The sequence below is a fragment of the Halichoerus grypus genome, chromosome 11 (genome assembly GCF_964656455.1).
Source record: "Halichoerus grypus chromosome 11, mHalGry1.hap1.1, whole genome shotgun sequence".
Taxonomy (NCBI): Eukaryota; Metazoa; Chordata; class Mammalia; order Carnivora; family Phocidae; genus Halichoerus; species Halichoerus grypus.
Genome location: NC_135722.1, coordinates 14,422,697 through 14,443,194, shown reverse-complemented (window position 1 = coordinate 14,443,194; position 20,498 = coordinate 14,422,697). Strand labels below are relative to the sequence as shown.

Sequence of the window (20,498 nt, the reverse complement as noted above, 5' to 3'; positions counted from 1 at the left end):
CCTTATGGTTTTCTTAGTAACATTTTCTTTTCTATAGTTTATTGTAAGAATTCAGTATATAATACATATAACATACAAAATATGTGTTAACCGTTGATGTTATCAGTAACGCTTTCTAGTCAACAGTAGGCTCTTAGTAAAGTTTCTAGAGCATCCAAAGTTGTAAGTGGGTTTTCTACTGTGCCGGATCAGCACATTCCTAATCTCTGCACTGTTCAAGGGTCAGCTGTACTTATTTACTTCTATTTATAGGGAAATAGGTCCATAACTTTTTACCAGATTTTCAAAAGGGCGTCCATGATCCAAAATAAGATTTAAGACTAAACAATATACAGTCTGTTCCACCTCTAACATCCTTTTATCTCCCCTTGTACTGCCTGGTCCAAAAAGAAGGGAGTCCTCATGACTAAACCCAGTCAAGAATAAACAAGTTAGGGGCGCCTGGGTGGCTCAGTCGTTAAGCATCTGCCTTTGGCTCAGGTCATGATCCCAGGGTCCTGGGATCGAGTCCTGCATCGGGCTCTCTGCTCGGCGGGGAGTCTGCTTCTCCCTCTCCCTCTGCTGCTCCCCCTGCTTGTGCTCTCTCTCTGTCAAATAAATAAATAAAATCTTAAAAAAAAAAAAAAAGAATAAACAAGTTACCCTGGCCAAAAATCACTCAAAATAACGTATTCCAATTCAAACTGAACCTGAATTGTTTTTAGATGACAGACTAACATTACAATACTTAAAAAAAAAAAAAAAAAAAAAAAAAAAAAGGTTTTCAAGGCAATGTTATCCCAACAGCTCATCTCAGGAGGCTTACATGAGACCAGAATTCCTCAGGTGTGTAGGGATATCCCGCTATATAGCTCCTCTCATACTAGGTACACTTTTTTAAAAGGTAAAGCTTCCAGTGTCCTACCTCTAATTCTATCCTGTAGCAAAGAAAGTAATAGGAGACAAGTACAGAGGAAAAAAACTAGAGCATGGAAGACTGCAGTGAAGGAGACTGATAATAGACAAAGAAGCTACCGATCCTGTTAGCAGGAAGGAATATACGAGAATGGCCACTGCCTAATATCTCAATTTGTAAAAAGCGTATTAGACAAAAGAAGAAATTAGCCTCCAAGACAATAAGGGAAAAATGTGTGTCTGCTGCTGAACAATTTAAGCCTAAAATTTTTAGGTTCTCATGGCAACCTAAGTCATCACACTGCACATACTGTATATAAAGCACATATTTAGAGGCTTAACTAGTAAACTCAAAATGTGACATATGTGCAATGTGGGCGACTACATTATTCTGGGAACTTTAACTTTAAAATCTTCCAACTTTATTCTGCAGCCCCAAAGATGATATAATAGAGTCAACTATGCAGAAGGTGCAAGCTCAAGGAAGAGGTAAAAAGAACATAAATAGAAGCAAAGAGATGAAAGACAAGAAAATTCAGGCTATCAGAAAGTTTCTGAACATGACTCCCCTACTGTGAATCAACCTGTAAAAGGAGGCTTAAAGAACAAGATCGCTAGTGAGGACATGTATCAAGATAGCATTTGGGACATTCTTTCATGTGGGCCCAGACAAAAGAGGACGTGGTCACAGACCAGACAGATTGCTTGGTAAATATGGCACAGACTGAAAGGCCCCCTGGAGAGACTGGGGTTCTCTTTCTCTCTCTTTTCTAGGAGCTCATGGACTATGGCTGCTTAGAATTAAGAAGTCATTTTCTGGGGCACCTGGGTGGCTCAGTCAGTTGAGCACCCAACTTGATTCTGGCTCAGATTATGATCTCAGGGTCATGAGATCGAGCCCCCACAGAGAGCTCCATGCTCAGTGGGGAGTCTGCTTGAGATTCTCTTTCTCCCTCTCCCTTGCACTCTCTCTCTAAATCTTAAAAAAAAAAAAAAAAAAAGAAGTAATTATCAGAGCCAAAAGGATGGCTATGGGGCGTGAGAGTTGGGAGAGAGTGACTAGATTTTAAAAAGGGGGGTGGGAGGAGATGACAATCTTTAATGTCACATCATATCTCGTCAGGGAACCAAATAAAGCTGTTAACATCCAGTTTTCTGATCTATTAAATGACCCGTGAGAGGGATACCTCCAATAGGAACTTTATTATGATCCATGCATTTCTCTTTAAAAGACTTGAGGATGCTATGAATGCTACTACCTTAAAATCACATTTCCATGCCACTTCTGTTAAGGGTAAATTACTCCCACTTTTTGATAAGAAAACAGGTAAACAGTTTAGCTAAGGTACACAAAAAATATCTTACACCAGGGCAGTTAATAGATGTGTCTACTTTCCTAACTCTCTCAACCTAAGAACTTCTAGAATGAGATACTGAATTTACATCACCAATTTAATGGTTAAAAATTATGTTACCACAGGAAAAGGAGTGGCTACAAAAATAAATTATTCCATTACTGTTAGGAGACTGGGCCTCAACAAGCCAAAAAAGTATAGGAAAAGAGTACAGCATCTATAGTGTGCACTGGTAGTCCCACAGTGTCCTACCACTTAATAGGTGGATGCCCCAAATAAGTTACTCTCCTCAAAGAGGTTCCTAACACTTCAAACTTCCTTGTCTACCAAATGGTAAGGATGCAACCGTATCTCTCTTCTCCCATCCCACCCGTCTCTGTCTCTCCTCCCTCCCCCATCAATGTGAAGTCTAACAATTTCTTTCATTACACTATAATTTGGCATACTTTCTAATCAAGAAAAACTTCACAAATGAACTTTTATGCAAAAATTCACTGGTCAAATTAAGAGCCAGAACAGCTAAATAATAAATATGTTTTAGACTAAAAAGGAAAAGGGCACGGGAGATATAGCTAAGATTAGAGATTTCTTTAAGAGCCAGGCCAAACCTACTAATGACTAAAACATTTGATTACCTTAATTACCTTGGCTGCACAACAAGTGCTGGTGGTCATGAAATCCCAGAATATTAAAAACTCAGCCACATTTTCATTATAGCATTCTCTACTGTGTTGAAGTCAAGACAGCAAAAGACTGCCAACAGCATTTTCACTTTAATTTTCTGGTAAGACAAAAAGAAAAGTTAATCTTGGAGCCAAATTCTCCATTTTTAGGTATGGTAAATTCTTCGAGGAAAAAATATCTATGTTATGAGAAACTGAAAACATTTCTGTATATCTTAGAAAATATGCATATGTGCTTTTATCTTAAAAGGTATTAAAAAAAAAAAAACCTCAGGCTAATAATTTTTTTTTTTTTAAGTAGGCTCTCCGCCCAAGGTGGTGCTTGAACTCATGACCCCAGATCAAGAGTCGCATGCTCCACCGCCTGAGGCAGCTAGGCGCCCCTGAAGTTTATAATCTTAAATGTTTACCTATTACTACCTTTCAAGCAACTCTGAAAGAGGAAAAGTGAAATAAAAGCTGAAGCCCTCTCTGACAAGGGCATTTGATGACTGGCACACTGAGCAACAGGACATCCAAAAAGTAGACCAAAAAGTGTTTTGGCATAGGTGATTAATAATTGCCTAAATAATGTTGGTTTTGAACCCAAAACTCACTTTTATGTAAATGAACCTACTCTATACAAAAGCATTCATAAATGCACCACAAGAATACAAAACCACTTGCCTATTTGGCTTTGATTTTGCTTTTAAAGTATATTGAGGCCTCTTTTGATACTCTAGCTTACAATCAATTTCATCTTACTAAGCACATTATAAAATACTTTAAGCTGAATGTTACATTTATCAATCTCTTCCCTCCCACCCATTAGAAGACTAGCTTGTTCCAAATATGGCATTACCTTTTCAAAGTTCTAGGGTTTAGGCAGGACGTAATTCTTTTAAAGAATTATCTGTCTTGTCATGACTGACAAGCATGACTTAAATGGAGATAAACAGGCTAATAAAAAACATTCAGGTCTGATTTTCAATTGCTATTTTATTAGAGAAGAAAAATAAGGCATATAGCTTTAAAATTTCCCATGTAAAACTATCTTCTCTTTGAACTCAGGCAAGGAGGTTCTTGCTAACTAAACAGATAACCCCCACCTGAGGGAAGAAGCAGAGGCTGCCTGCCCATGATGGTGCAAACAGGACTCCTTTGCAGGGCAGAAAGTTTCTCTGCATAACCTCTAAGGTCCTTTTCTAACCTCAGAAATTGAGACTTCATTTATGAAACAAAGAGGCATGGTAAATGCAAGGTGTGAGTAGAGACAGCAGAACATTATGCTGGAAATTAGAAGGCCTGGGCTGGAATCCTGTTTCTGCTTCTCTGTGAACCTAAGTAAGGCATTTCACTTCCCTCATTTGCAAAATGAAAGGATTAGAGAAGAAAAAACCCTGAAGATTCTAACCTTCTGAGACTCTGGCTTCCTCCTACACCCTGCCTCGGCCACCCACCACCTTCCCACTGCTGCACCTTACCATAATTAGGCAGCTTTTTAAAGCATCTAATTAATGGAACACAGAAATTAAAACCTTTAACTTTCTATTTCTGTCTCGTTTCAAATGTGCAACAGCATTTTATCAAGGAGTAGTTAATGCCACACAGTTCTTGATATACTGGCTTTTCTCTGAACTCCAGTGACAGTTACACAGTGACAAGTTGTAAGCAAGGAGGCTGTTACCATGGGGACCCATTAGGATTCCTGGGGGTGGATCCAGCAGGCCTCTCTCTCTCTCTTTTTTTTTTTTTTGGTCCAAAGCATTTTTTGATGTTCTGGATCTGGCAATTCAGAAAGCCTGATTCAATTTTTTCTTCAGCAAGCTATCTTCAAAAAATATTACCATGTAGTATACAATGCTGAAGAAATATCAGAAACTGTTTCAGTGACTCTCTTACAAAAGAATAAAATATATTCAAGTCTTAACCTTCCCCCATTCATAAAAACAAATAAATACAAACTCAATAGTTTCAGTGACCTATGTATGCTATTTCTTTCCAGATCACCATTTTGCATACAATAAATTCAGAATTTTTCCTATCAAGACTTCAGAGTTCTCCAAAGCAGGTTTCTACATGATTATATTAGAAATACATCAGACATACGAAACATAAAAAATAAAATGGATTAAATAAGACAAACTGGACCAGAACAGAGAAGTGTACATTTAAATTCTAAGCCTGCCTCCAAAATTGCTTTGTGTGGACAAAGGGTATGTATGTCAGGGAGATGAACTGCTACTCCCAGCTAAATGTGTGCTGCCACTCAGCTTCCCCTGAGACCCATCCTGTTAGAAGATACCTTAAGAAAACAGATCATTTACAAACCTGATCTGTGGATCTGGTTTGTTCACAGAAGTTGGAGCAGTCAGAATTCAAAAGAAAACATTTTTCTAAGTTGTATGCTTCCTGGAACAGAATGAAGTCTTTCTCTAGGTCTTTCTTAGGCCAGAGCAAAGTTACACCAGACAAATGAACATTAATAAATAAAAATAGCACTTGATTTCAATAAAGAAGTTTGCAGGCTTTTTTTTTTAATTGCACTTGTAAATGTATCCCAGAGGGTATTAAACAGAAATAGTATATGATAAAAACAAATACATAATAAACACGGTGTCTTTCCATAATTCTTTCCTATAAATTTTAAAGGGGACGTAAAGAAGGACAAAGCCAGAGCACAGTTTTGCCACCTTAGTTTAATACCAGCCTAACGGCTTGAAAAAAGAGACTCAGGCCACAGGACATGAGAGGAAGCAAACCCCTGGGTGCTTTATTCGTTTTTACTACTGGTTTACAATTTCCTTGATTTTATTTTTAAACGCATGTCTTGGCCCAGAAAAGCAAGAGAGCATAGACTGCCAGCAGTATCAGATTCTCCTTTTCTTATTCTCTGGAGCTAGAGAAAACAGAGCCAGAATCAGGGTTGTCTAGAAGCCTTCTGATTTTGTCCAGGCAGTATACAATATGAGGTTTCAAGATTACAGAGGTACACAAAGGCTTTTATAGTACAAATCTTAGCCAACTAAATGTCTTTCAATGGAAAGCTTACTTTTTTTTTTTCAGAAAACTCCTTGTACTGATTATCTTCAAAAGACAATGATGTGAACAACTGAAATTCTTAGAATTTCAATTTTAAAAGATTTTCTTCCTATTCCTCAGTACTGAACGGTCTCAAAACATAAAAGTGCCATTCGACCAGACATGGAATATTTAAAAAATATTTATCTAGTCTCTACTTTGCACAAGGGCCCAATACCACTGAGCACTATGGACAATAAAACTTCCTCTATGCAGAGCATTCAACTCAGTATCATGTGTGCACTCCATGAAGGTGTAACTGGTTAGGTACACAGTCACAATTAGGTTGGCCTCCATGTGAAATGTCTTCCAGTTTTTTCTACCCTGCAAATCCATTCCTTCCTGGTTGTATGCAAACCCACATTTCAAAGCTGGCTCTAGTCTCTTAATTCCTGCTCCTTAATATTACAGGGAAATTTTACATTTTTCTGGAATAAAGTCTTTCAACTTAATAAATACCAAATGATCATAGGAAGAAAAAATTAGAAGACTTAAACTATCTCTCTCAGAGCTTCTCTCTCTCCCTCATTAACATTTCTCAAAGAGAAAAACACCACTGTGATGCTCCTATTACAGATCATTCATGAAGTTACTAACTGAGCCGAGACGAGACAGACTCCATCAACTGGGCACACAGCCATTCACCATTACCCTTTGTTTAAAGTCTCAACTGCCATTCAACTCACATTATTGTATTCCATTCAAGTCCATCAACTTTCCTTAAGAGGAAACAATCAGGAACTAAAACAAATGTGTTACTCAACTAGAAAAGAAGAACTTAATCCATATGCCTCACAAAAAATTCTTTTAAAATGATGGCTCACCTTAAGTTTCCTATCTGAAATAGCAGTATTATTTTATTATCAGTCGCATATGCTGAAAAGAATGAATAATCTAAGCAAATAAACTAAATAGATAAACTAAACAAATAATCATTAAAAACGTGTAAAAACAAAACCTCAATCTTGATTTGGAAAAGCACCAGAAGAGTGCTCTATACACCAAAAGCTACAGCATAGGTGAACGTCTACACTACAGAGGAGCCAAGACCTCAAGCAGCCTAAGGGAGTGTGGGGGTGAGGGGCGCCTGTTGGGGGCAAAGGGCAATCTTCCAAAAGCCATGATCCTAGGCCTGACTATGCTAAAATTCAAATGAATTTAAGAAATGTTAGAGCTCTGTACTCTCTTCAAAGCTTTTGGTTGTAATTAAGAGAAACCTTCAAGCTAGCCTAAGCAAAAAAATGGAATTAATTGAAAGGATACTGGAGTATCTCAAAGAATCCAAAGGCAGAAAGCAGGAAAGGCTTTAAGCACCTAGGTTTCTAGTCTGCATGTGGATGGCTGCCTCTCTCTCCAGAGATGCATTTCTCATCTATACTTCTTTCAGGATGAATCTACTTAATTACCCCTCCTTGCAGACTGGTCCTCACTGCTTCCTGATACAAGCCTGGACTTGACTGTGCATGTGAATTGATATGTTTCAAGTTTTCTTGAAACAGGTTACCTGTTTGTTCCCTAAAGACTTAAATCGTGGGACGCCTGGGTGGCTCAGTCAGTTAAGCATCTGCCTTCAGCTCAGGTCATGATCCCAGGGTCCTGGGATGGAACCCCACATCAGGCTCTCTGTTCAGCGGGGGGTCTGCTCCCTCTCCCTCTGCCCCTCCTCCCTGCTTCTGTTCTTGCTCTCAAATAAATAAATAAATAAAATCTTTAAAAAAAAAAAAAAGACTTAAATCTCAGTCACAATCTCAAATTCCTAGGAGAAACTGATTTGCCCAGCTTGAGTTAGGTGTCTACCTCTGGTCCAATAAGCTTTTACAAGAAGGGCTAGGTTACAGAGTGTAATTAGTGTAGGGCCTGTGTGCCTGACTCCTCAATGTTATATAATACACGAGGTGCCTGGCTGGCTCAGTCAGGAGAGCATGTGACTCTTGATCTTGGCGTCATGTGTTCAAGCCCCACATTAGGCCTAGAGCTTACTTTAAAAAAAATTTTTGGGGGGGACGCCAGGGTGGCTCAGTCGGTTTAGCGTCTGCCTTCGGCTCAGGTCATGATCCCAGGACCCTGGGATCGAGTCCCACATCGGGCTCCCTGCTTAGCAGGGAGCGTGCTTCTCCCGTCTGCCGCTCCCCCTGCTTGTGTTCGCTCTCTCTCTCTGACAAATGAATAAAGTCTTAAAAAAATGTTTTTTAAGTTATATAATACACTAAGCAATAAAGCAATCTCCATGCTCTAAAAAGCTTAAAAACTTGCTGAAATGAAAAGATGTGTCTAGTAAAATACTAAATAATATCCTACAGGGCGCCTGGGTGGCTCAGTTGGTTAAGCGACTGCCTTCGGCTCAGGTCATGATCCTGGAGTCCTGGGATCGAGTCCCGCATCGGGCTCCCTGCTCGGCAGGGAGTCTGCTTCTCCCTCTGACCCTCCTCCCTCTCATGCTGTCTCTCATTCTCTCGCAAATAAATTAAAAAAATCTTAAAAAAAAAAAAAATCCTACAATACAGTATTGGGATGGATGGACAGAAAAAGCTTCATGAGAAACTGTGCACTAAATGACAAACAGAAATCGAACCATGAGCAGGGAAAGGCTGACAAATGAAAAATGCAAAGCCTGCTCCTCTTGCTCTAGCCGTCTAAGAAATACAGACCTAAGGAACAGAACCACCTTCAGTGAAACATCCTTGTTGAAAACCTGCTACAAGGCTTAAAATGGCAATATGATCACAAAACAGTACTGCTTCAATATGCAGTAATAACCAGCTAGCTGATGATGTCAGTTACGGATTTTCAAGTTGCTTGTCACCACTACCCTGACTTCCTTTCACTCTCCAGACCCCTAAGATTCTTGCTCAGGCAACAGCATTCAGAATCAGGCAGGCAGCCAATAGGAGGCACAGGTGTTTCTCACTAGTAATATCCCACCCCATCTAGCATGGTAAGTTGGCAGCATCACACAGACAGAAGTCATGCAGGAAAGAAAGAAACAGTAGCCAAGCTATGTGATGGTAGTGTGGGGGGAGGGAACTGGAGCAAAAAAGAGGAGTGTTTTCCATACACAAAAGCTACAAGCACAAAGAAACTGGGAAAAGCCTACAGTAAATTATCGGTACAAAACAGAAACTAGCAAAAACTTAACAGATGTCCAAATAATGGGTTAAAAAAGTCTACACACTGTAGACTCTTAGTTACCCCACATTATCGCCAAAATATCACACATTCCCAGTCTCTTCAATCTCACAGGAAACAAAAAGGTAAAAGAACAATGAGAAAGTGGTGACAGTTTCTAATTTAGTGATTCTTTTGCTGAAGAGTAGCAATGTCATGTAAATGGAAACTACTGACCTTCCAAAACTGAAAGTATGACACTATAAAATTAAACAGCTTTGGAAACAAAAAACTTCATTTTGTATAATCCCCAAACTAAAGACATTTCCCAACTTGAAAATAAAGTTTCAGCAGTTTCAACATAGGGCAAAAGTGATATTCAACTCCATTTTGTCAAAGCTGAACACAGCTGTTAGAAGAGTTGGCAGTCCATGTAGGTCAGAATAGTAAACAGTTCCTTCTAAAGCCACTCTGCACCTATGAACACATCCCCAAGTGACAGATTAAAATTAAGTGAGATCCATCAGATCTCACTGCAGTCTCTAAACTAGAACTCACCATTTTTCTTTGTATTTGCTACCATTATTTCCTAAGTGGAGGAAAAGAAAAATCAAAATGTTACAATCCAAAAGCTGTTGTGAAAGTGAGTCCATTTCCTGTAAAGTGGGGAGGTCAGCTGATAAGAAGGTCACATCAGAACTTCACAAAGTTCTTTTTTTTTTTTTTTAAAGATTTTATTTATTTATTTGACAGAGAGAGACACAGCGAGAGAGGGAACACAAGCAGGGGGAGCGGCAGGCAGAGGGAGAAGCAGACTCCCTGTAGAGCAGGGAGCCCGATGCGGGACTCGATCCCAGGACCCTGGGATTATGACCTGAGCTGAAGGCAGACGCTTAACGACTGAGCCACCCAGGCGCCCCAGAACTTCACAAAGTTCTAAGAGCTAAAATGCTTTCAATCATTTTAGATACTGAAATAACTTACGCAGTATTCACAGTCTCCCCTAACTAGGCTTTCTCATCCCTTGAGGAAAAAAAATGTCTAATTTTAATGTTACTTTTCATATTTATAAAATTCATGTTCTCTGTATAAAAATTTTAAAACAATCGGGGCATCTGGCTGGCTCAGTAGAGCATGGGATTCTTTTTTTTTTTTGGACAGAGAGAGACAGCGAGAGAGGGAACACAAGCAGGGGGAGTGAGAGAGGGAGAAGCAGCTTCCGGCTGAGCAGGGAGAACGATGCGGGACCCTGGGATCATGACCTGAGCTGAAGGCAGACGCTTAAGGACTGAGCCACCCAGGTGCCCCAGAGCATGGGACTCTTGATCTCAGTGTCGTTGCGTTCAAGCCCCAAATCAGGTGTAGAGCTTACTTTAAAAAAGGGGAAAAAAAAGGGGGCGCCTGGGTGGCTCAGTCGTTAAGCGTCTGCCTTTGGCTCAGGTCAGGATCCCAGGGTCCTGGGATCGAGCCCCGCATCGGGCTCCCCGCTCAGCGGGAAGCCTGCTTCTCCCTCTCCCATTCCCTCTGCTTGTGTTCCCTCTCTCACTGTGTCTCTCTCTATCAAATAAATAAAATCTTAAAAAAAAAGGCGGGGGGGGGAAGGTAAAACAATGGTCAGTCTGAAGGAAAAAAAAACACCCATGCCTCAATGCCTCAAGAAAATTTTGATATTTATCCCTCTGGCCTAGGAGACAAAATTTTTAGGAGAATTAAAGACTTCCTTAGCAGAAAGAATATATTAAGTCAATATGAATTTTATGATGGATATAAAACTCTTGAAAAATTTTACAGTTCGGGAATTCAAATAAGTTTAAAATAAACAGATATACACACATGGCCTCCATAACATAGCAGAGATTTAAAAATAACTACAGAACAGTTCTGCTGATTAATTCTGCAAGAAAACCTCTACTTTAAAGACAATTTAGGGACACCTGGGTGGCTCAGTCAGTTAAGTGTCTGCCTTCAGCTCAGGTCGTGATCCAGGGGTTCTGGGATGGAGCCCTGCGTTGGGCTCCCTACTCAGTGGGGAGTCTGCTTCTCTCTCTGCCCCTACCCCAGCTTGTGCTCTCTCACTTGCTCTCTCTCGCTCGCGCTCTGTCAAATAAAATCTTAAAAAAAATAAAGACATTTTAACAGCCAATTTCATGACAAGGACAGAGTTACAATTACAAAAAACTCATCACGTAAACTAGCAAATTACAAAGCTCAAATAAGGATTCTTCCTACAACATAGTTTATAAAGCAAACAACTAAACTGATCATGATTAACTCTTTCATCTACATTACTACTCTAAATATTAGAGCCGGCTCTCTCCCTCCATGCCTAAAACTAGTTACCTAATTAGAAAGAGACCCAGGTGATCCTATTACAAATCCAGTAATATACTCACCTGTATTTTTCAATTTTCTATGAACATAGGAGACTCCTATCAACAGACTCTCATGTGAGAAATACAGTGAAGATGAATCTAGGAAACCACATTACCCAAATATTCCAGAGGGAACAATGAGCTAAAAGGTTCTATGGCGAAGGATGCCCTGTGTAGCAAAACATTTCAGATGCACAAATTGGACTTTAGGAAACAATCTTATCCCTTAAGCCAGCACAAAGGAAAATGTGAAACAAAATACACCCAAAAGGGGAAACAAAATGAACACTAACTTACTGCCTGTTTATGTATGGCCCTGCTAGGCATTTTAACTGTGCTGTTTTATTTGGTTGAACTGTATTACTGATTCATGAGATAAATATATGCCCATTTTTACAGATAAAAAAAATAACATCATCAACACTTTACCAGGCACTGCTCACTGCTAAGCATTAGTTATCTCAATTAAATCTCATATTACCATTCCAAGTTGGTATCTCCATTTTAAAGATGAAAAAACAGGCCCAGAAATGCTGAAGGTGACACAGTGAAGGTACCAATTTTTGACTGCAGCAGTCACACCTATCCCTCCCAGGCTATGGTTATAAATCCCTTTCAAATCACATCATTCTTTCAAGCCACAAGTTTCCATTTTAAGGACTAGAAAATCAGAGATCAAATCTCAATTATGGGGAGACTAATTTTCCAGGTTTTAACAAATTTCTTGTTTCTATTTTACTTGACCATTTCAGCATCCATAGCACCTCTAGGAAGAAATGTGCAGGCAAATACAGGATTATACTAATAGCAATCAACCTTGGCCCTTGTGAGAAATCCCATTCAAAGGGGCACCTGGGTGGCTTGATCAGTTAAGCTGACTCTTGATTCCGGCTGAGGTCATATCTTGGGGTCCTGAGCTTGAGCCCCAAGCCCCCTGCATCTAGCTCTGCTCAGCACAGAGTCTGCTTGTCCCTCTCCCTCTGCTCCTTCCCCAGTGCACACGCTCTCTCTCTCTCTCAAATAAATAAATAAATAAATAAATAAAATCTTAAAAAAAAAAAGAGGTCCCATTCAAAAAAAACTACACTGGATTTTAATCTCTGGTTCAAACTATATTTCTGAAATACTTAAACTTTCATAATACATTCTAACTATTATTAAAATTACCAAAAATCAAAAAATAGTTTTGAACAAAAGAATGGTTTCATGTTGTTTGAAGAAAACATATGTATGTCCTCCCTGACCCTAAATAAAGTCCCATGTGTTAAGTACTGTGAGGGCTGTAATAGCTTTGGGACAATGGCTGAATGAATAAAACTTCCAGTTCATCCCATACCCCAAGGACTAATATTAAAATTCCCTTGATAACTGGAGAGGAGGAAAACGGAGTGGGAGGCGAAGTCCAAAAAGTAAAGAGAAGAAAAGTAGATAACCAGATAAAAATCAGTTATGAACCTCCAAAAAAAAGGCAGGCAGAAGCTCATCTTAAAAAAAAAAAAAAAAAAAAAAAAGCCTTTCATGGGGTGCCTGGGTCTCCGTCAAGCATCTGCCTTGGCTCAGGTCATGATCCCAGGGTCCTGGGATCAAGATCAAGCCCCGCATCAGGCTCCCTGCTCCACGGGAAGCCTACTTCTCCCTCTCCCACTCCCCCTGCTTGTGTTCCCTCTCTCGCTGTGTTTCTGTCAAACAAATAAATAAAATCTTAAAAAAAAAAAAGGGCGCCTGGGTGGCTCAGTTGGTTAAGCGACTGCCTTCGGCTCAGGTCATGATCCTGGAGTCCCTGGATCGAGTCCCACATCGGGCTCCCTGCTCGGCAGGGAGTCTGCTTCTCCCTCTGACCCTCCCCCCTCTCATGTACTCGCTCTCTCTCATTCTCTCTCTCTCTCAAATAAATAAATAAAATCTTAAAAAAAAAAAAAAAAACTTAAAAAAAAAAAGCCTTTCATGAAATGAGAATACTCTGAAAAGTTTTGTTCATACTGAAATAAACCAGGAGGCCTTATGATTACCTTCAAAATGCTCTTACCCTAAGAGCATTAGTTATTTATTCTAACTAGGCCATTAAATTCTATGTTTATAAAAAACCTATCTCTACACAATATGGAGTACCTAGATATCAATCCACCCCTCTAACAAAACCACTACATAGTTAAAAAGCAAAGGCAGAAATTTGCCTATTCTTTACTCTTGTTCCCTTCATGTGACACTTTTTCTGTACACAACAAAATATTCTGAAAATGATGTACATTGAAAGATTGGAAATTATAACTAGACTAGAATTAGAAATGATGCCAATAACTACGGCTTGGGTTACCAAAATAGACTTTTACACACACTAATATGTTTGAATTTTCAAGAGTTTTGCGTATGTCAGTGGACATCCCCCGTGACTGGGAACCCACATTAAGAACATGAATTCGAATCAGTTCAACAGCCTTTATGAAAGAGCTCCAAGAGAGGGTGAGGTATCAAGATGAAAGAGACATCCCTATGGCTCCTGGATGGCTCAGTCAGTTGAGTGTCCAACTCTTGGTTTCGGCTCAGTTCATGATCTCAGGATCATGAGATTGAGCCCTGCATCAGGCTCTGTGCTCAGAGAGGAGACTGCTTGAGATTCTCTCTCCCCGTTTCTCTCTTTGCCCCTCCCCCTGCTCTTGCTCTCGTGTGCACTCTCTCAAATAAATAAACCTTTAAAAAAAAAAAAGGATGAAAGAGACATCCCTGACCTCAAAAAAGCAGAGAAAATCAGCCACAAAAAGGAATGACATCCTGATACATGCTACAACACGGATGAACCTTGAAAACATCATGCTAAGTGAAATAATCCAGACACAAAAGGACAAATATTCTGATTCCAGTTACGTGAAATACCTAAAATAGGCAAATTCATAGAGACAGAAAGTAGTGTAGAGGTTACCAGGGGCTAGGAGGAGGGTGGAATGGTGAGTTATCGCTTAAATTCTGGTTTATTAGATAAATTAGATAAATAATTCTGATAAATTAGTTACCAATAAAAATTCTGTAACCAGAATTTTTTCAAATGAAGAAATTATTTCAAATGAAGAAAACATTTTAGAAACAGTGGTGAGGAGGCCTGAATAACATTGTGAATGTACTCAATGCCACTAAATTTTACTCTGAAAAAAAAAAAGTTGGGGCGCCTGGGTGGCTCAGTTGGTTGAGCGACTGCCTTCGGCTCAGGTCATGGTCCTGGAGTCTTGGGATCGAGTCCCGCATCGGGCTCCCTGCTCAGCGGGGGGTCTGCTTCTCCCTCTGACCCTCTTCCCTCTCGTGCTCTGTCTCTCATTCTCTCTCTCAAATAAATAAATAAAATCTTTAAAAAAAAAAAAAAAGTTGGGGCGCCTGGGTGGCTCAGTCGTTAAGCGTCTGCCTTCGGCTCAGGTCTTGATCCCAGGGTCCTGGGATCGGGCTCCCTGCTCCGCGGGAGGCCTGCTTCTCCCTCTCCCACTCCCCCTGCTTGTGTTCCCTCTCTCGCTGTGTCTCTCTCTGTCAAATAAATATCTTAAAAAAAAAAAAATTAAAATGACTTAAAACCATAAAACTCCTAGAAGAAAACATAGGGGAAAAACTTCAAGGCATTAGACTTGGAAGTGACTTCTTGGATAAGACACCAAAAGCAGGGCGCCTGGGTGGCTCAGTTGGTTAAGCGACTGCCTTCGGCTCAGGTCATGATCCTGGAGTCCCGGGATCGAGTCCCACATCAGGCTCCCTGCTCAGCAGGGAGTCTGCTTCTCCCTCTGACCCTCCTCCCTCTCATGCTCTCTGTCACTCATTGTCTCTCTCGCAAATACATAAAATCTTAAAAAAAAAAATTAAAAAAAAAAGGCAACAAAAGCAAAATCAGACAAAAGACAAAATGAACACTGAAAAGACATGGGCAAAAGTGTTTTTGCACATCATATATCTGATAAAGGATCAATATTCACAGTACATAAAACAACCACAGCTCAGCAAAAAAATCATATAATCTGATCTCAAAGACTTGGATAGATATTTCTGCAAAGATGATATACAAATAGCCAACAACCGTATGAAAAGAAGTTCAATTAACATCATTAATAAGAGAAATGCAAATCAAAACTACAATGAAGTTATGTATATAAATATCCAATCACCATATTGCTTACATGAAACTAAAATAATATTGAACATGAACTACACTTCAATTTAAAAAAAATATCCCCTCACACCCCATTAGGATGGCTACTATTTAAACACATACACACATAAAATAACAAATGTTAGCAAAGATGTGGATACTGGAACCCTTGTGCACTGTTGGTGGGATTGTAAAACAGTGCAACCACTATGAAAAACAGTATGAAGGTTCCTAGAAATTGAAAATAGAACTACTATGCGATCCAGTAGTCCCAATTCTGGCTATTATAAGAATTGAAAGAAGGGTCTCTAAGAGATATTTGCACACTCATTGCAGCACTAATCACAATGGTCAAAAGGTAGAAACTATACTCATGTCTATCAAAAGATAAATGGATAAACAAAATGTGGTATATACATAAAATGGAGTATTAACCAGACTTTTTTTTTTTTAAGTAATCTCTACACCTAACATGGGGCTCCAACTCAAGATCAAGAGTCGCATGTTCCACTGAATGAGCCAGCCAGGTACCCCAGTACTATCTGGCCTTTAAAAGTAAGGAAATCCTGTCACATACTACAACATGGATGAACCTTAAAGATATTATGGTAAGTGAAATAAGCCAGTTACAAGAAGCCAATACTATATAACTCCACTTATATGAGGTATCCAAAAGCAGTCAAATTCATAAAACAGGAAACAGACTGGTGGTTACCAGGGGCTGGCAGTAGGAAGAGGGGAGTTGCTGTTTAATGGGTTATAAAGTTTCAGATTTCCAAGACGAAAAAGTTCTGAAGGTATGTTTCCCATCAATGGGATCGCACTTAATGCCACAGAACTACACAAAAATAGTTAAAATAGTAAGCTTTACGTTGTTTTTTACATTAAAAAATGCAAATATATCGGAGTGCCTGGGTGGCTCAGGTCATGATCCCAGAGTCCTGGGATGGAGGCCCACATCGGGCTCCCTGCTCAGCAGGGTGCCAGCTTCTCCTTCTCCCTCTGCCGCTCACCCTGCTTGTGCTCTCTTGCCTTCTGTTAAATAAATAAAATCTTTTTAAAAAATGCAAATACAAAAACTGATTTAAATGGCCAACTTTTGTTATAAATAATTTACTACAATTTTTTATTTATTTCTGGGGAGATGCAAAAAAGGTGGTTTTATTAAAGCACAGGGACAGGACCTGTGGGCAGAAAGAGCTGCCTTTACCACAATTTTTTAAAATTAATAAGGTAACAGAAAGCCCACTGAATTGTATGGTATGTGAATTGTATCTCAATAAAGCTGCTAAAAAAAAAAAAAAAAAGCTGAGGAAATAGCTTACCTAAATCCTTAATTCCATGGCTTAGAGCAATTTGGAAAAAAAAAAAAAAAAAAGAGCAATTTCTTCAAAGTACCCTGAGCAGAGGTAACTATGCTCCTACTTCCTCCAACTTCTTCACCAGGGCCGCCAAGTGACAGCTCTTCTCCCCCTTTCCAAGGCATACCATCACCTTCTAACCTCCTCTCCTTCCTTAGGTCCAGTCTCACAGGAAACTTAAACTGCAGTGGCAGTCATGGGAAGGGTGACAGAATTCAGAACTCACCACCAACATTTAGCAGGAGAGCCCAAATCTTTATTAAAAATATATATATATATATGTGTATATATATATATATATTTTTTTTTTTTACATGGTAGACATATGATAAATGTTAGGTCTCTGCCCTTCCTTTCCCTCTCTTCTTGGATCCCAGCATATGTTTAAAAGAGCAACTTTTCTGGGGCACTTGGGTGGCTCAGTTAAGCATCCGGCTCTTGGGGTGATGAGACTGAGCCCAGCATCCGGCTCCACGCTCAGAGTGGAGTCTGCTTGTCCCTCTCCCTCTGTTCCTGCCCCTGCCCACACATGAAGGTGTTCTCACTCTAAAATAAATAAATAAGTAAAATCTTAAAAATAAATAAAAGAGCAACTTTTCTGTACCTGTGCTGGACATCCACTGGCCCACCTCACACGTGCTGGAGCTATTAAATCCACAGCACCATTTAAAATATATTTGTTTAAAAAAATAATAAATTAACTGTGTTTGTTAAACCATGCCTATCACATACTATTAAATCTTAAAAACACATCACAAAACTGTGAGTAGGATAAACTTATTATTTTGGTAAAATAATAAACATTTGTCTAGTATAAAAAAAGGACAAGATAAAGACCAAGGACTAACAATCACTTATGAGTGATGGGACTAAGAGTGAGTTTCTTCATTTCTTTTCTGTATTTTTTATAATGAATCTGTAGCTTCTGTAATAAGAAAATTAAGTGGAAATCTTTAGAAAAATAAACACTCTGGCTCAAAATCTCACTGTCTGCCTCTTACACCACAGGCACTTTCACACATACTGCACTGAAGCTGAATTAGCACCCTAGGAGACAGACACTATGTCCTCCATTTTGCAGATGAGAATAAACTGAGGCTCAGAACAGTTAAGAAGTTGACTTGGTCAAGGTTGTATAGCTAGCAACTGACAAAGCAAGAATCACCAGGCCTTTTAACTTCATTCCCAGGGCCCTTCCCATTCCATCACATCTTAAAAGGCAATTGGCATTATTGCTAATACTGTTTGTTTTGTTTTGTTTTTTAAATCTATGATGGGACTCTTTTAAGAATACTTGCTCTGTAACTGGGCAAGTAAGTCACTTAACCTCTGGGGGCCTCAGTTTCCTCATCTGAAAAGCAAGAGTTGGAAAAGATATTTTATGTCTAACAGCCCCACATGCTAATGGATTTTAAGCGTAGATACCACCTAGCATAAGAAAACCCTATGCACAAGAATGAAGGATTGGAGAAAAGTTGAGACCTATGCTCTGGGCTAAGAGCCATTCTTAATGGAAACAGGTGGTGGACAGACAAGAGGAAAAAAACCACTGGGGGAACCACAAACTTCCTGGTTAAAGCAACAGCTGAAAGCTCCAGCTTTGCTTTACTAACAGCAATGCTTCAATCTTGGCTAATTCATAATCAGAAACCACACACTGTAAGTAAAGCTAGACTAAGAGTATAAAAACTGGCATGCGGAGTGGGGGGGGCTCTGGCAATAGTTTATGCATGCTATGGCAACTTCATGATCTTCCGAGTGGACTCATTAATGTTAAAACAGAAAGAAACCCTGTGTGCTTCTATGTGGAGACGCCTTGTTTCTCCCCAAGAATGTGAAGGAGAAACTGAACTTGCATAGTCCTCTAAGAGACGCCACACTTGAGAAAAGGGTGAAAGAATGCAATTAAGCCTCTCCAATCTACAAAGAATCAGACAGCGAAAAGACCTTTGAAAGATGAAGTTCCTGTAAAGGATTCGCTGAGTACCTGTAACCTCTTACACTGCAGACATTATAAAGCACTACCGCTATTTAAAACTGTTACACAGCCTTCCTACTCGAGGGTAATAAAAGTACAGCATTAACTCTGCTGGAGAGAAAAAGATTCCATTTTGCTGAAACAGACTCCGACCAAAATCTCACCACCTTCCCGTCAACTAGGAGGATGAGCCTGAACCGACGAGAAGCTCCTTGGAGCCCGTGCTATAGTCCTAAGAATTAAAACATCCTGCCCCAAAGACCGCAAGCAAGACACCACACCGGCTTTAAATCCAAAGCCAGGTCCCTAGAGAAAAAAGCTCTTCAATGTGCTCTCCGTGCTCTCGGGTGCGAGATTCCAGCCCTGCTACTAGGCCACAACTGGGTGAGCACCTGATGTGGGGGGAGGGCGAGCCAAGGCCCTAGCGGATCTGGGGCGGGGAACGGGGGGCTCTCGAGGCTCGGGAAGAGAAGCGCTACCCCCCACTAAGGCAGGGGTCCTGGGCCCCCCTCCAGGGGTCGGCACCAAGAACACATGGGACGTCAGGAGGAAGGAAGGGGTGTCTCGGGCAGACAGCCCGGGTCTGGCACGGCGGCCGGAAAAAAGAGAAAGGAGCTACCCCTGGGCGGGGAACGAAGCCCTCGGGGCCCAGAGGGTGAAGGCAAAGGGCGCGGGGAGAAGGGGCAAGGCCACGAGGAGGGCGGGTCTCCCTGGGCGCGGGGGCACGCGCCAGACTAGGGCGGCGGGACCCGGGAGGCGGAGGGCCCCGACACGCGGGAGGAGATCGCCGACCTGCCCCCGGGGCGCGGGGGAGCCAGGAGCGGCCGCGCCCGAAGGGCCCTGTGACCCGCAGCCGCCAGGACCGGACCCGCCCCGCGGCGCCTCCCTCCTGCCTCCTTTCCCTCCCACCCGCGGCCCGTTAACCCGTGGCCGCCGCACTCACCAACGGCTGCACCTGAGCCCGCCGCTGCCTCAGCTGCTGCCTGCGCCTCCGCAGCCGCTGCCGCCGCCTCGCTGCTGAGGCCGAGTCCCGGGGGAGCCTCCGCGTCCCGCCGCCGCTGCCGCTGCCGCCAGAGCAGAACACCCCAAAATGGCGGCACTTCCGGCACCTACCACCGGCGGGGAGGGCCGAGGAGGAGGAGGGGGAGGGCGGTGAGAGGGAACGTACCACCGCGGTGCGGCCCGCAGCGCCGAGCGGAGCAGAACGCGGCGCAGGGGCGAGCGGAGCGCGCGGCGCTGCAGCGCCCCCTCGGGCTGGGGAGTGGAAAAGCAGCCGCGCCGAAGCCCCCGGGGCTGCGGGCGGAACCCTCAGCCCGGGGAGCTACAGGAGCGCATCTCTTTGTCTCGGAGCTCTACTGATGGAAAGGGTGGGAAGACCCGGCCTGAGAATCTGAAGTTCTCGGCCCTGAGCACCGTACCCACAGGAGTTCTGGATGACTTGGTGGGCGAGGACCTCTGCTTGGCACTGAATCATGCGCATAATAAAATATTTGATGAATGAATGAATGAGTGAATGGAATGGTGCTTGGCCAGGTTTGGGCACATGACACACCCTCCTTCTGCCCCAACA

The 20,498-nt window shown here is 41.5% G+C and overlaps 1 protein-coding gene across 10 annotated transcripts in view; it reads right to left on the bottom strand.

Annotated features, from left to right (window-relative positions):
• The window catches only part of CELF1 (CUGBP Elav-like family member 1), a 79,003-nt gene extending 58,968 nt beyond the window's left edge, over window positions 1-20,035 (bottom strand). For 4 of the 10 annotated variants that reach the window (XM_036105145.2, XM_036105143.2, XM_078058012.1 and 1 more), the window contains exon 1: window positions 19,872-20,035. The gene's annotated coding sequence lies outside the window, so the exon portion shown is untranslated. Of the gene's footprint in view, window positions 1-2,884; window positions 3,008-19,871 lie in introns of those variants that run through there. The other 6 variants (XM_078058013.1, XM_036105152.2, XM_036105149.2 and 3 more) reach the window with 4 other exon arrangements.
• Window positions 20,036-20,498: the final 463 nt, after the last annotated feature.